This window comes from Vigna unguiculata, chromosome 2 (genome assembly GCF_004118075.2).
Source record: "Vigna unguiculata cultivar IT97K-499-35 chromosome 2, ASM411807v1, whole genome shotgun sequence".
Lineage (NCBI taxonomy): Eukaryota > Viridiplantae > Streptophyta > Magnoliopsida > Fabales > Fabaceae > Vigna > Vigna unguiculata.
This window is the reverse complement of record NC_040280.1, coordinates 8,607,168-8,625,338: the sequence shown is the minus strand read 5'-3', so window position 1 is coordinate 8,625,338 and position 18,171 is coordinate 8,607,168.

The window sequence follows — 18,171 nt, the reverse complement described above, 5'->3', positions numbered from 1 at the left end:
ACCAATAATTTTGGCCACTAAAATTGGTTACTATTTAGGTGTTTTCTTGTAGTGTACTTACTATTCAACCCTCAATAATCTCACTGTTGCTCATCTTTCTCACCTACAATATCCTCTTCTCACGTATAATTTACGATCATAGTAGGTGGACAAACCACAATTCAATAAGAACACAGGGTAAGCTTATTTATTTTTATGCAGTTCTTTCATGCATTTCATATCACGTAATTCATTTTTTAATCAGATTATTGTCATTCATTAGAACATTGACATGATATAGAGTCAATTTCGGAATGAAATGTATTGAGTCGGATACGCATGAAGTCTTGCAAGTGTCATGTAACTTTATAAAGTATTGCAAAGGCTGACCCTAGTTCCATTCAGTCTAAAATCCCCCATGACAAGTGATAAAGGACTACCTTTCCTGGATAGGATCGTATCAACATGGTTAGTTCACTATAGCCTAGCTAGAAATGTGCTCTCTTACACCAAATTCTACTATAGGAACCTCCTTCAACTCTGACCACTTAAACTTCATTCTCTATATGAGTTTGTGAGTTTAGTAGAGTTAGAATGACTTTACTCTTTAGACCCTCACTCTATACATACCTTAATACTAGACAATGTGACAATTCTCCTTAGAATTAAGCACATTTATACTATTCATAAATTAACAATATTTTCCATTCACAACCTCAAATGAAACTTAAGAAATCATGACCATTTCCATTGGAACATAAATTTTCCTTCTCATTCATACAACATGTCCATCCATAAAATTAAACATTTAATCCATTTGTTGCATAACACAATACCTAGTCTCTATGCAACCCAACATGCACTTGTACCACAAACCATCGTCCTTACATGTTTCACTATTTTCCAATATTTACAACCATACTCAATTCAATCTACTTAATAAACACCAATGAAACCTCATTTCCATTCAAGAAAAAAATTTGTGAATTTTTTTTATCAAAAATAGAAGATTCAAAATTTCAATTAACACTCAATGCTAAGAAGCCAACACCCAACACCCAGTGCCAAAAAAGTGGTGCCCAACATTAAGTAGTTGGCACCTAGCATCATGTAGCTGATGCCTAGGACCAAAAGTTAGCCCCTAACGTCATAACCACTAGTGCTACTAGAAATGAATTTCCAAGTGGTGACCAGCTGATCAATCTTCTCACCCAACAAGAAGCCCAACACCCAGCGAGGAAAGTTAGCACCTAGTGCACATCACCCCTGAAGCTCTTTGGACTTGAAATTCCATGTAACACCCAACAATCTAGATACACAACCCATCGCCATAGTAGATTTTTCAACACTTGATGAGTTATCTAATTTATTTATTAGTTCTATGTGAGCAATTCAACTATTTTTCTAATACCAAAAGACTCTTATTCAATTCAAAACAATCTCAGATAACACTAACCTACCAAATTTATATCTCAATTCAGAAGAAAGGATTATTCAAGCCAACTTAAAAACCCAAGGAGTTCACTATTTAAGTTTTAAACCAAACCAAAACAACTACATACACTAAAATTTTTCAATTCCTTCCTCGTCACAAAGGTTACCATCAATTGCACAAATCATTAATTTCAATAATAAAATATTTCATAGTCCCACCAAATACTATTCTCAACAACAATTCTCACAACAAGCTAGATAGTATTCAATCAAATCAATACATTCATACACCAATATAGCCAATTTCTTTTTATCATCATAATATCTTAATGAACCTAACAATTACTTGTACATACGTAATTCATTATCACATGTATAGTACTACAACAACCTCATAATCACTATTAGTTCAATCATAAGGATTTCACAAACAATTGCAACCACAACAAATCATTTGCCCAAGTAGAACATAAAACTACTAAGAAATTGTTCAATCCACACATTATAAAGTAGATAAAGAGTTGAACTTATAAAATTAATAAACTTTCCTTACCTTAGAATAGTTTTTTCCCAAGTCTAAATCTCCATTGCTTAATAGATTGATATACTCTAAACTAGAATCTAGATTAAGTTATCCAAACAACACAAAAATTCAATATATGGTAAATCAAGCTAAGATTACCACTTCTCGCAACTAAACACACTAAGATTAATAACTAAAACAACATGAAAACTAGAGAAGAATGGTTTTATACAACAAATAGAAACTTACTTTGTTTTGAAATCTGATTGATTCAAAGTGTTCCTTAGCTCCTTAATTTCAAAGCGTTGCAATTAGATTTTGAAAATGATGGGTTACGAGGAAGAAATTAAGAGAAGAAAGATGGAAGAGAGCTTTTGTAAGCCCACTTTAAATCTGCCCAAATGTTTAAGGCCCTACCCTAGTTAGTTGGGCCTGGAGCTGGCCCATGGGGTGTCCAAAACCCCTAAACCAACCTAACCCTCTCATTTTTTGCCCACTTTGCAAAAAAAGAACCTTGCTCACTTCCTTGTTCCCTCAACAGAGCTCTACTAGGGTTTGGATCTCAAACATGTTCAAGCTTAGCTAAACTCCACTCTCATCTCACGTAAGTTGTTTCTCAACCGTACCCTTCCTTTTTTCTAGCTCTATTATCGTGATTCTAGTTAGGGTTCACCTTGATAACCCGTTTGAATATGTTCCACTGTTTTTCAGCTCTCGAACCTACTCCCAAAGCTATATTGCTTGTTGTTTAAGGGTCGGTGTCTCTTGCTAGCCTTTATCCAAGTAAGGGAAGCTAGGGTTCACATGTTTATACTGTATTTTTGCCTGTTTCAGCTTTATTTTGTATTCATGTGACTTGTGTGCTACTATGGTTGCCTGAAAAACCTGGATATGTTGTTTGGGATGGAATGTACGGCTGATGCAGGTGTGAACAGTGGCAAGAACTGGTATTCTTGCCCAAGTGAGCTCGTCTCGCCAGGCGAGAATAGTAGAGGCTGGCCTAGGTTCCTTCTCTCGCTCTCGCTCAAGTGGAGAGCTTTCGTTTTTTAGCAAGGTGTCATCTCTAGGGATGTCAACGGGGTGGGTAGGGTACGGGTAGTAGCTCCCCCGTACCCTGTCCGCTGAATAAATATTCACCCCGTACCCGTACCCATATCCGTCGGGTATTCGTTATGTGGGTACCCGTCTATTTTTTTCATATCCGCGGGTATCCATGGGTACCCGCAGGTATTTACAAAAATATTTTAAAAAATAAATATTTAACCATAATTAGTGCTTGGATCAAGAAGTCTCTTTTCTCCGATTGATTCATGAAAAACAAACAAATAAAAAATCACGACCAATTTATATTGTAGTTTATTTTTGAATAAAATATTAAAGAAATTACTAACTTCATCAATGTACACCTCTTGCAACATTTTATAAAGTTTCATGTTGTCCAATTTTAATCTAGAAGAGCTTGAAAACATAAGAAATTCATTAAAAATTTCTAACAATCACTTAATTAAAATATCTAAGTAAAAGTGTTAATTTCATTACCTTCCATGTTGGTCCATAACCAGTCTTGGAGACACATCAATGCCTCCACAGTATCTGAAAGTAATTTACTCGGTTGTGGGGTAAGAATCTGATCACCATTATTGAATGAAGACTCATAATGTTTTTTACTAATATATATATATATATAAGGGTATTTTTCTAAATTAAAGTTTAGCGGGTACGAGTATCCACGGGTACGGATACTATGATGCCTATACTCGCCCCGTTAACATGTGGGTATCAAAAATACTCGTACCCGCGGGTAGCGGGTATCCATTTTTAATATCTATTTCCTACCCGTCCCGGGTTTTATCCACGGATACCCGCGGGTACGAATTTTTTTGACATCCTTAGTCATCTCGCTCAGGTGAGAGGGGCTTGTCTAAGCGAGAACTCGTGGGAGCCTGGTGTGTTTCGTTGCAGTTGTAGCTCAGGTGAGAGACCTCACCTTTGGGTGAAGAGCAGTCTCGCTCAGGCGAGGAGGTCTCGCCCAAGTGAGAACTCACGAACTGTAACATCCCATCAGGATATTACGGATTTTAAATAAAAAGTAAGGAAATATTATGTTAGCTTCATTTATTAAAGCATCATTTTCCAAAAACACGAGAAATTTAAAACTTTATTAAATCTATGAATAGTCTAAAATTCCATAATTTATAAAACTCAAAATAATATAAAACATCCATAGTGTTTACAATTTATTTCAAAGCCATAAATCATAAAAACTCCCAAGCTATCCCCGCTCCGTCGCCAAGCCTCACCAAATCCACCTGCAACTAGAGATGGCAAATAAACCTGTTCCCGTGGATATTGTCCGAACTCGTCCCCGTTTTGACGGGGAATCCCCGCATTGATTGGGTATGAGTATGGGTAAGGGGAATCCCCGACTTTTTCAATTGGGTATGGGGATGTACATATCCCCGCCATAATACCCGTCCCCGTTTAAATTATTAAAATATTCTCAATTAATTAAGTAACCATATATATATATATATTATTTTTTATTTCTTCTAATTATTTGGTTTGTCATGAAACTCATTCGCATCTCAATTATATTTTTTATCTTATCATAATCTTTATGTAATTATGTTAAAAAGATGTATGTCAATTAAAAAAATTTATGTCTCACATTTGAATATTTCTATATTTTTTAATATTTTTATTTATTGTATATTTTTCTTTCACATAAGAATGTTTAATACTCTCAATTTAAGTATTTCACAGCACAAACCTTTCATTTACTAGGTAATATAAAAATAAATTCTTTACTTATTATTATTATTATTATTATTAGTTTTGGTTTCATTTGAAGAACTCTTTTATTTCACTAAAATAATTTTTGTTATTTCTCAACCACTGAGTATATATGTTGATATTTGAAAAGTTTTCTTAGATCTCTAAGATATTTTTTAACTTATCATACCCTTAATTATACATTTGTTTTTCTTTTGTGCGATTTCTTTCAATAGTATCTCAAATTGTTTGTAAACATTTGTTAATTTTTTAATATTTTTATTTCTTGTTTATTTTTATTATGTAGAATATTATTTCAATATATTTTATCTAATTATTTTTTATTTTTTAACTCATTATCAATCATACTGTAATTTTTTCACTATAATTGTATAAATAACTTTTATTTACTACAATATAAAAATTTATTGTAATTGTCATGAATATTTTTTTATCACCATCCGACATGATTTAAGTTCAAAATATACAAAATCTATGTTAAATTTATTATTATGATTATTATTTCTTCTTTGTATCATTTTGATCAAGTAATGTATTATAACTTTTATTAGTGTATAAAAAAGAGATTCATTGGAATTTAAAAGATTGAAGTAAACAAACATTTAAAATATATTATAATTTGAATATTTGTTTTCCTTTTATATTTTTTAAAAAATATTTTTAAATTTTATCAACTAGGTTTCATTAATGTTTGCAAATTTAATAAATGTGTTGGTTCTCATGAAATTTTATTTATAATGTAAAATGTAAAAACTTATAATTTATTTTAAAATTTTATTATGATTATTATTTGTTTTTTGTATCATTTTAATCAAATGATGTATTATAACTTTTATTAGTGTATAAAAAAGAGATTCATTAGAATTTAAAAGATTGAAGTAAACAAACATTTAAAATATATTTTAATTTGAATATTTGTTTTCCCTTTATATTTTTTAAAAAATATTTTTAAATTTTATAACCTAGATTTCATTAATGTATGCAAATTTAATAAATGTGTTGGTTCTCATGAAATTTTATTTATAATGTAAAATGTGAAAACTTATAATTTATTTTAAAATTTTATTATGATTATTATTTGTTTTTTGTATCATTTTAATCAAATGATGTATTATAACTTTTATTAGTGTATAAAAAAGAGATTCATTAGAATTTAAAAGATTGAAGTAAACAAACATTTAAAATATATTTTAATTTGAATATTTGTTTTTCCTTTATATTTTTTAAAAAATATTTTTAAATTTTATCAACTAGGTTTCATTAATGTTTGCAAATTTAATAAATGTGTTGGTTCTCATGAAATTTTATTTATAATGTAAAATGTAAAAACTTATAATTTATTTTAAAATTTTATTATGATTATTATTTGTTTTTTGTATCATTTTAATCAAATGATGTATTATAACTTTTATTAGTGTATAAAAAGAAATTCATTAGAATTTAAAAGATTGAAGTAAACAAACATTTAAAATATATTTTAATTTGAATATTTGTTTTCCCTTTATATTTTCTAAAAATATTTTTAAATTTTATAACCTAGGTTTCATTAATGTTTGCAAATTTAATAAATGTGTTGGTTCTCATGAAATTTTATTTATAATGTAAAATGTAAAAACTTATAATTTATTTTAAAATTTTATTATGATTATTATTTGTTTTTTGTATCATTTTAATCAAATGATGTATTATAACTTTTATTAGTGTATAAAAAAGAGATTCATTAGAATTTAAAAGATTGAAGTAAACAAACATTTAAAATATATTTTAATTTGAATATTTGTTTTTCCTTTATATTTTTTAAAAAATATTTTTAAATTTTATCAACTAGGTTTCATTAATGTTTGCAAATTTAATAAATGTGTTGGTTCTCATGAAATTTTATTTATAATGTAAAATGTAAAAACTTATAATTTATTTTAAAATTTTATTATGATTATTATTTGTTTTTTGTATCATTTTAATCAAATGATGTATTATAACTTTTATTAGTGTATAAAAAAGAGATTCATTAGAATTTAAAAGATTGAAGTAAACAAACATTTAAAATATATTTTAATTTGAATATTTGTTTTCCCTTTATATTTTTTAAAAAATATTTTTAAATTTTATAACCTAGATTTCATTAATGTTTGCAAATTTAATAAATGTGTTGGTTCTCATGAAATTTTATTTATAATGTAAAATGTGAAAACTTATAATTTATTTTAAAATTTTATTATGATTATTATTTGTTTTTTGTATCATTTTAATCAAATGATGTATTATAACTTTTATTAGTGTATAAAAAAGAGATTCATTAGAATTTAAAAGATTGAAGTAAACAAACATTTAAAATATATTTTAATTTGAATATTTGTTTTCCCTTTATATTTTTTAAAAAATATTTTTAAATTTTATAACCTAGATTTCATTAATGTTTGCAAATTTAATAAATGTGTTGGTTCTCATGAAATTTTATTTATAATGTAAAATGTGAAAACTTATAATTTATTTTAAAATTTTATTATGATTATTATTTGTTTTTTGTATCATTTTAATCAAATGATGTATTATAACTTTTATTAGTGTATAAAAAAGAGATTCATTAGAATTTAAAAGATTGAAGTAAACAAACATTTAAAATATATTTTAATTTGAATATTTGTTTTTCCTTTATATTTTTTAAAAAATATTTTAAAATTTTATAACCTAGGTTTCATTAATGTTTGCAAATTTAATAAATGTGTTGGTTCTCATGAAATTTTATTTATAATGTAAAATGTGAAAACTTATAATTTATTTTAAAATTTTATTATGATTATTATTTGTTTTTTGTATCATTTTAATCAAATGATGTATTATAACTTTTATTAGTGTATAAAAAAGAGATTCGTTAGAATTTAAAAGATTGAAGTAAACAAACATTTAAAATATATTTTAATTTGAATATTTGTTTTTCCTTTATATTTTTTAAAAAATATTTTTAAATTTTATCAACTAGGTTTCATTAATGTTTGCAAATTTAATAAATGTGTTGGTTCTCATGAAATTTTATTTATAATGTAAAATGTAAAAACTTATAATTTATTTTAAAATTTTATTATGATTATTATTTGTTTTTTGTATCATTTTAATCAAATGATGTATTATAACTTTTATTAGTGTATAAAAAAGAGATTAATTAGAATTTAAAAGATTGAAGTAAACAAACATTTAAAATATATTTTAATTTGAATATTTGTTTTCCTTTTATATTTTGTAAAAAATATTTTTAAATTTTATCAACTATGTTTCATTAATATTTACAAATTTAATAATTGTTTTGGTTTTCATGAAATTTTATTTGGTATTATAATTTAAAATGTAAACAATTATTATTTATTTTAAAGTATTTGATATCGAAGAACCAACCATCCTTCTAATATTGAATATTTGATAATATTATGTTTCCTTTATCATAATTTTTTATTATTTTATAAAAATTAATTAAAATTAATATTGAAGTAGTAAGAAAATGGGTATGGGTATGGGTATGAGATTATACCCGTTACCCGGTGGGGATGGGGATGAGAATGGGACAAAAGTTTGATACCCGTGGGGTTTGGGTATGAGGATGGGATGAATTTCTTTTACGGGAATGGGTATGGGATAGCGAAACCCGTGCCCGCCCGCCCCATTGCCATCCCTACCTGCAACATCATCTGCTCCCGTGTACCGTGTACACGATCATCGCCAAACACAAGCATGCTGAGCTAACAGAATAAACCACATATTTATATATTCAAACACACACACACACACACACACACACACACTCATATACATATATAACACATCATTCACATAAGGGAAAGTTCCTTTCATTAATGTCATACCACATGGCCACCACCATTAAGTCTTGCAATCCTTCTGGTGTTTACATTGAGTCTTTATCATTATGTCTTCGAGATCTTGTTTCACCCACTTCTCTTTCTTCTCCTATTCATTTCGTTTTGTTCAGGTCTACGCTCCTCCTTACCCGGTCATACCCTGGAATGGTTTGACATATCACTACCCTTTTTTGTTTTAATCTTCGCTTCATACTTTCACCACTTACTACCTTCGACTTTAGACCCATGCTAGGAAGTAGTACCAATTTAACTTCCCAACTTCACGATGCCAGTAGTCGTTTGAACACCTCTCCTCATTCTAACCTTTGAATTCAATTCCTCTCGCAAAACTTGTGTTATTAGTCCCAAGAACTCATTCTTGAAGATCCCCTTGCCTAACGCGTTGCTTCTGGGTTCTAACATCACTCTTAGGCTCATCAAACCAACTTAGCTTTCCTTGCCTACCGGGATAGCCTTATGCGTACTCACATCTTCGAATTGCAAAACAAACAGATCAAGTTTGACCTTGATTCTATAGTCAACCACTACGAATAACACACACAAATAAAAAAAAAAACACAAACGTAACAAGAAAGGTATAGGAGACAAACTCAACCTATCACCTTTCTCTCTTTTACCAAAACCTTTAGAATTAAGAAAGGAAACTATCTTAGATATAGTCATGAGTGTGCACCCTCATCACTCTACCAAGACATTTTCTGTTCTTAATACTTCCAGTTCACAAGTTCCTTTCCTGCGTATCGACACTTCTTGGAAAGAACCTCTCCCCTTGGCACCAACGCATCGGGAAAGACAAGTAATACCCCTTACCTACTCGCCAAAACCCAGTAAGAGCATTACTTTCCTTAGGTCTTATAAGCAAATTCTCTTGCCTGCTCACCAAAACCCAGCAAGTGTACCACTTTTACCTGCTCACCAAAACCCAGTAAGAGCGTTGCTTCTATTAAGACCCGTAAGCAACAATTCTTGCCTGCTCATCAAAACCCAGCAAGAGTATCACCCTTACCTGCTCACCAAAACCTGGTAAGAGCGTTGCCTACCTTGAGACTCACAAACAACAACCCTTGCCTGCTCATCAAAACCCAGCAAAAGCCCACCTCTTACCTGCTCACCAAAACCTGGTAAGAGTGTTGTTTTCCTTGAGCCTCACAAACACAACTCTTGTCTGTTCAACAAAACCCGACAATAGCCCCACCCTTACCTGTTCACCAAAACCCGGTAAGAGCATCACATTTTGCCAAGCCTCACCGAATCCACCTGCAACATCATCTACTCCCGTGTACTGCGTACACGATCATCGCCAAACACAAGCAGATAGGGTGAGCTAACAGAATAAACCACATATTTATATATTCATATATATATATATATATATATATATATATATATATATATATATATATATATATATATATAAGACACTCATATACATATATAACACATCATTCACATCAGGGAAAGTTTCTTTCATTAATGCCACACCACATGGCCACCACCATGTGAATCGTGTTCTACATCTTCTAGTGATTACTTCAAGATGAATTGCTGCCATACCTATCAGCCACAACCGATAGAGCAGGTGCGGGAAACCATGTTACAGATCATACACCGTAATGCTAGTGAAGTTCCCAAATACGAACATAGTTTGCAACGTCCCAAGACTACCAAACTCGTCAATCAACTACTAAGGCGGGCAATCTATCTGGACCCATCCGTACTGGCCACAACTAGCACACTCACACCGGCAACACTCGTCAATCCAAGCTCAACTCAAGGGTTCCTCGTGTTCATCCGCCATCCCGAGCTCAACTCGAGGGATGTCATTCCGAGCTCAACTCGAGGAATGCCACATCCTTAACCCCTATCTCGAGCTTAACTCAAGGGATACGTTCCGAGCTCAACTCAAGGAACACCAGCAAACCCACTTTTGAAGCATCACTAAAAGCCTTGTAGATCACGCCTGCAGAACCAGCAAGCCAAAGTTGCATCAGCAAAATCACCTGGCGGGGGACACGTATTGCTAGATGCAAATGCGCCTCTGATGCCCATGCCTGTAGTTATCGCCTGGTAGGACACTCCTCACCGCCTAGCGCCACGTGCTTTCCAGAGCCTCTACTAGATCTTTTCCAATTGGCAGGATCACATTTTCCGCTAGGCGCCATGCGTTTCAAGCTTCTCTGGTTTTGCTTTATCTCTTGGCAGCGCACCCCAAGCCTCCAAGCAGCACACCCCAAGCCACTAGGCACCACACGAGTAGCGTCACTGCTACTGGTTTTTGGCACTTTGAAGCAAGTTCCAAAGAACCCCAAACACTATACATACAATCCATAACATGAAATATGCTTATCCAATCATAATCACATGACTGGATCATAGTCCAACAGAATGTTGAACAACCAAACAATATAAAAAAGCAGAAAAAATATATAACTATTGCCCCAAAATATCACATGGACAATAAAACAATAAATTATAATAATAAAATTAATAATAACAACAAGAATAATAATAAAAATAAAAATAAAACAAAACAACATTAATAATAATAATAATAATAATGAAAACAATAATAAAATAAAATAAAATGAAACAATAATACTAATAAGTTAAAACTGTAATAGCAAAGTAATAATAATAATAACAAAATAAAGCAATAATAATAAAACAGTAATAATGATAATAAAATCATAAATAAAATAAAAAATATAATAGTAAAATAATAATAAAATAAAATAATAATAATAATAAATAATAATAATAATAATGAAATAAAATATTAATAATAGTCATAATTGTAAAATAAAATAATAATAATAATATTAATAATAATAAAAATAATAATAGTAATAACTAATAATAATATATAAATAATAATATATAAATAATAATAATAATAAAAATAATCATTATAATAATAATAGAAAAAATAATAATATAAATAGTAATAATAATAAAATAAAATAATAATAACAAAATATTAATAATAATAGTAATAATAAAAATAATAATAATAATAACTAGTAATAATAATATATAAATAATAATAATAATAATAATAATAATAGTAAAAATAGTAATAATAATAATAATAAAATAAAATAATATTAATGATAATAGTAAATAAAATAATAATAACAATAGTAATAATAATAAAAAGAATAATAATAAAAATAATAAGAATAATAACTAATAATAATATATAAATAATAAAAATAAAAATAAAAATAAAAAAATTATTATTATTATCATTATAATAATAATAATAGTAAAAATAATAATAATAATAATAATAAATAAAATATTAATATTAAAATATTAATAATAATAGTAAATGAAATAATAGTAATAATAGTAATAAAAATAAAAATCTATTCCTCTTTTTGTGTCCACATTTCATAATATCCGTTTTACCCTTAGTTATTTTAAAAATTAATTATTTTATAAATAATTTACTTTTAATCATTTTTCTGCAAATCTCTTTTGTCTTAAATTATTATTTAAATTTTCTTTTTACATATTTTTTTTAATTTTATATTTAACAACTATTTTAAAAATTATATATTTGTTATTGATCTTAAATTTCTTAAAAATTAAAAAATGTGAATACACAGCGCCTATGATCGCTAATAATAATAATAATAATAATAATAATAATAATAATAATAATAATAATAATAATAATAATAATAATAACTAGTAATAATAATATATAAATAATAAAAATAATAATTATAATAATAATAACTAGTAATGACAATATATAAATAATAATAAAAATAATTATAATAATAATAGTAATAATTATAATAATAAATAATAATAATAATAATTGTAAAAATAATAATAATAATAATAATAATAATAATACGATAACAATAATAACTAATAATAATAATAATAATAATATCTATAACTATATATAAAGAGGATTCCCTCTTTTGTGTCCACATTTCATAATTTCAACTTTGCCCTCTTTATAATGTAATTATTTGTTAAATTTTTAAAAATTAATTGTTACTTTTAAAAGTTTTTATAAAACTATTTAATTATCACTTTCTTCTTTTTTCTCTCATTCATCAACAATTATTTTCTCATATTTTTCGTACATTTCACTTTATTTTCACTATAATATCATACATATTAAAAAAATGCGTACACACAGGTGCGATAGCGCCTGTGTTTAAGCTAGTATAAATAATAATAATAATAATAATAATAATAATAATAATGATAATTATAATAATTGTGCCATATTTAGGAGAAAAACTCTAAATATCTCGGCAAGTCATAAAAGAAAGAAGAAGAATCATATAATCATAGTAGTGATGAAGTCACATAGAGTACTCAATACAATGGAAACCACAAGCATACCTATACCCTCTCTAAGATCACATACAACAAACATCAAGAGGTTAAACAATAAAAGAATTTTGGTTCAGGAGAAGACTTTCATGCATCAATATATAATGCAATTGCATACAATATCATTGAAAAAGAAAATGGCAGCATGGTGCCTTAATGCTAGGTTAATGATAAAAAACGAAAATGAGGCTTAATGGTAATGTTAATTACCATTCAATGGTTCATTATAGCATGTTTTTCGGCCCCTTTGGCTAATGCATAACCACTTAATCAATTCATGTTTCATGATAATTAATATAATTCTATGATTATATTATCACTCAACATGATCAAGCATATTATTAAAAATGATAATAAATCAAATAACACACAATTGGCATACATAGGACTCAAACCCAAGTTTTTTCACACAATGAAGTACTCTCAACCATTTGAGCTAGTACTTTTCCACGTCACATCAATCAATATTAAATGCCATAAAGGCTTCAACTACCCACATTTATTAATTAATTAATTAATTAATTAATTAATTTTCTCGGATCTTACACGAACCCTACTGTGCGTTCTGTTGGCAGTCTCGCCTAAGCGAGGGTCTGTAGCTTGAGTGAAAGACCTCTTTCGCCTGAGCGAGGGTCCATAGCTTGAGCAAGACTGATGCTGGAAATTGTGTTCTTTTTCATGTTTTTGGTTGTTGGTTGTATGGTTGGTTGGAGTACCCTATTTAAGGTATGAAGTATGTGAATATGCATGTAATGTATGATTTATGGTGCCATGAATATTGTATGAGATTAAATGGGGATGAGATGTTGCTATGTTGGAATGGAAAGTATGATTTTGTTGGATGGTTGGTTATATATATTGACATGAGATTGATGTGCATGATAATTTTATTCTAGTTGGTGAGACATGATTTTTGGTATGGTTTAGGACGTAATTCCATGAATCTTTAGGTGAGATCTCACGGTGGTGCCTCATGGTCAGGACGTAATTCCACGAGGGTTTCGTGGTGGTGCTTCATGGTCAGGACGTAATTCCACGACCCCTGATGGTGGGAGCTCATGGTGGTGCCTCATGATCAGGACGTAATTCCACGAAGGTTTCGTGGTGGTGCCTCATTATATAATTTAGTAAGGATTCAAGTAAGGATTGCATCCTAACACTCTAAAGAGTCAGTTAGTCTCACGCAGAGCGTACTGACTCAAGTGGTGAGAGTAACAGGAGGCCCTAGTCTTTGGCAGGATAATGGCTTAGATGTTTGAAGGCTAACCTTGTGCGTGGTAGGGTAAAACCCATTGGCAATGGCTCTGCAAAGCAGTAGTGACCACCACAAGTGCAAGCATCTAGTGAATCCGACTGATTATATGTATCCAGATGATTGAGTCTTAGTGTCTTGTTTGTCGGTCATTATATGCTTGGCGGATTTATGTACGCTTGACTTTTAAATTGTATGTTTAATTGCCTGATAAAAACCTTTTTACTTTAGCTTACCCTTTCTGTTTGTTTGCGTGTCTTGTGTGTGGTTTTCTCTTTTTTTGATGATCATCAATTTATTGATGTGAGCAGATGTGGGAACTCCTCGTGGTCGTGAGAGTGATGGAGATTCCGCTGCGTAGTTATTCTTGGGTTGGATTCCCTACTCCGAGTGTTCTTTAAGGTCGAGACCTATGTACTACCTTGTATTTTAAATATTGTTCAACTTTTATCTTGTTTTGTCAATGACATCGTGGTATGCCTTAGACTTTTTCTTAAGTATCTGAGATTTATTGTCAGAAGTGATATTTATACTCCATAACGCCATAACGTTGCTCTTTATATTAATTTGTATGATGTTTCATTTAATTATGTTATTATTTAAATGAGACGTTACAACTTTTCTTGAGAGAGATATATGGATGAAGAAAAAAAATAAATGTGTGGGGTGCAGACTTATCGTTACAAAATGTCCCAACTATATAGGACAAATAAGATAATATGCGTTTCTCTTAATCTTATAAACACTAATGTTTTAAAAGATAATATAAATAAAAATACCAAAAACACTCCTACACGAGTTGCTATGTTTCATGTGTATATTCTTATATTTATAGGTAAAAGAGAATAAGGAGTAATAACTCTCATTAAAATAAAATAATAAAGAATAATAAAATTAATTGAAATAAAATAAATATAATAAAATAAAAGAGTATTCACTCATAAAAAAATTGTCTATAAAATTAATAATTCATAAAGATATTGATGTGAGTCAAATAATTCTTTTTAAAATTATAATAATATTTCCAACACATGTTACTCACTTTATCGGAGCAATAACAATGTGTTACAAATGCTACTTAAAAATATTAATATATTTATAATTATTCTAAATATTTTTCTTGTAAGAGCTTCTTGTAAAACAAATTATGACGCACCATTGCAATTTAAAGTTAACAAAATATTAATGTTCATATGTTAAATTAAAAATTAAATTAATCCTTGTTAAAATTATTTCAAGTTGTTGGATTTAAATTAAAAAAATATAGTCGAATTAAAATTTGAAATCTGTTGGCGACAAGATTAAACTTGTTTTCAACTTGTTCCAATTTGAGTGTTCGATAATGAAGCTAATGTGCCAATCATCATGAGCACTACAATAGCACCACTTAGTCACAAAGCTCATAAGGGACGAAGGTAATATTGATCCAATTCTCTTGTTTGATTCCCCATTTCTTGATATTTTTATCTGAAAACAAAAATTACAAGTTATAGTTAGTGTTGTTCATGATTAAGAAGATACAATTATTTTCCTAACATTTGTTTATGTGTAAGATAAATGTGGTGTTATAAGATAAACTTACCTATGCTATTTTTCTATTATTGAAAGAAAATTGTTTAGAAATTCAAATGTTAAGTTTAAATTCTATATTAGACAGAAATGAAAAAATTAAACAATATTTGATTTATAAATTTATTATTTTAAAATTTTGGTTGTCAATAATGTATGTAGATGACATTAGTTTTATTAGTGTTATGTCTTTAGTGATCCATCAATTTGAGCATATTATTTTCACTACCCCATAAAATTATTGTTTAAAATCCTTGTTTGTCTTCAACATTATAATCGAAATAAAAAAACCTTAAAAAAAACATGTGGGGAATGTTTTAAATGGTTTACCTAAACTAAACAAAATGTGAAAATTAAACAAATGTACAACCAAATAAAACAGACAAAACTTCTCCGTATTATATATAGTAGTTAAGTTATAATTGAATACAACAAATATCTCCCACGTAATAAAGGAAGATATGCAAGTACAAGTTCTCATTGAAGAATCAACACATAAATTAAAAAGAAAATCTGTGATCAAACAATGCACACCATATCATTTTAGTCAAAAAAAAAAATGTAAGTTTATTTTAGTCAAAAAGTGTGTGCTACAAATATCACTGATCCACTTTTATGATCTCCGTGATCGGAATATAATAATCTTTTGTCATTGCGTTAATTTTATTAAATTTATTTTCTTAACAACCTAATTAATATTTTCATTAGAGTATATTTTTTAATGTTTAATCCATAAAACAAAAAATTTTAAAAAATATTTAATTAAAATCACTAATAATTTTACAGTTTTCTTTAAGTTTATATATTTTATATGATATTTTGGTACGTTTGACACATCCTTTTATAAACTGAAAACTTGTCGAACCTTATTATTAGTTTTTGAAAACAAGTTTGTTTTAGCTGCTAACCATTTTGTGCTTAAATTATTTATTTATTTTTATATAAGGCATGATTTCATCTTTTCATTTGAACTACTCGTATATTAGACCATATATAATAATATACACACATCTATTTGCTCTAATATGATATATTTACATATAATTGAATTTTACAATTTTTAGAATAATATGTATAAAAACTTTTTTTAGAATAGACCAAGACGGGCTCGATGAACCAGACATGTCCCATGACCCGAACGGGCATAACGACCCGAACAGACCCGACAACCCGAAAGAGCCCGACGATCAGATCGGGCCCGATGACCCGAACGGGCTCAACGACTCAGACGGGCTCGATGATCCAGATAGGCCCATCGACTCGAACGACCCCAACGACCCAAATGGGTCCGACAACCCGGATGGACCTGATGATCCAGAAAGACCCAACGACCCGAACAAACCCAACGACCTAGACGTGCCCAACGACCTGGACAGGCCCGATCGGGTCGTTGGGCCTGTTTGGATCATCGAGCCCATCCGGGTGGTTGGGCCCGTTTGGGTAATCGGGCTCGTCCTAGTCGTTGGGCCCATTCGGGTCGTTGGGCCCGTACTTGTCATCGGGCACATATGGGTCGTCGGGCTCGTCCGATAGTTGGGCCCGTCCTAGTCATTGAGCCGTCTGGGTCGTCGAGCCCGTTCGGGTCGTTGGGCTTGTTCAGGTCATCGGGCCTGTTCAGGTTATCGGGTCATCGGGCCTGTTCAGGTTATCGGGTCATCGGGCCTGTTCGGATCGTTAGGCCCTTCCGGGTCGTTGGCCCGTCCGGGTCGTCGGGCTTGTCCTTGTTATCGGGCTCGTCCTGGTCATCAGGCCTGCCCATGTCATCGGGCCCGTCCGAATCGTCGGACCCGTCCGTGTAGTCGGGCCCATCCGTGTCATCGAGCCTATCTGGGTCGTCTGGCCTGTCCTGATCGTCGGGCTCATCCGTTCGGGCTTGTTCCAATCATCGTGCCCGTCTTCATCGTCGGCCTCGTCCCTATCATCGGGCCCGACCGGGTTGTCGGGCCTGTCCAGGTAGTCGAGCCCGTCTGTGTTGTCGGGCTTGTCCGAGTCATTGGGCCCATCTGGGTCGTCGAGCTCGTCCGGGTTGTGGGCTCCTTCAGGTCGTGGGGCTCGTCCGGGTCTTTGGGCACGTCCAGGTCGTTAGCCCTGTCCGCGTCGTTGGGCTGGTCCGTGTTGTCGGGCCCTTCTTGTAAGACCCGGGAAAAAATTAAATAATTAATTAAGTAATTATTGGATAAATGTGGTTAAAGAGAACCTTTAAGGTAATAAAGGTGGGATGTATGATGTGGAAAGGTACTAGCTCAAGTGGTTGAGAGTACTTGGTTTGTGTGAGGGGACTTGGGTTCGAGTCCTATGTATGTTATTTTTATGTGTTATTAAATTAGTATTATTTTTGTGTATATTAAAACATGTTGTGGATTTTTATAACTATTGAATTGTATTGGTTA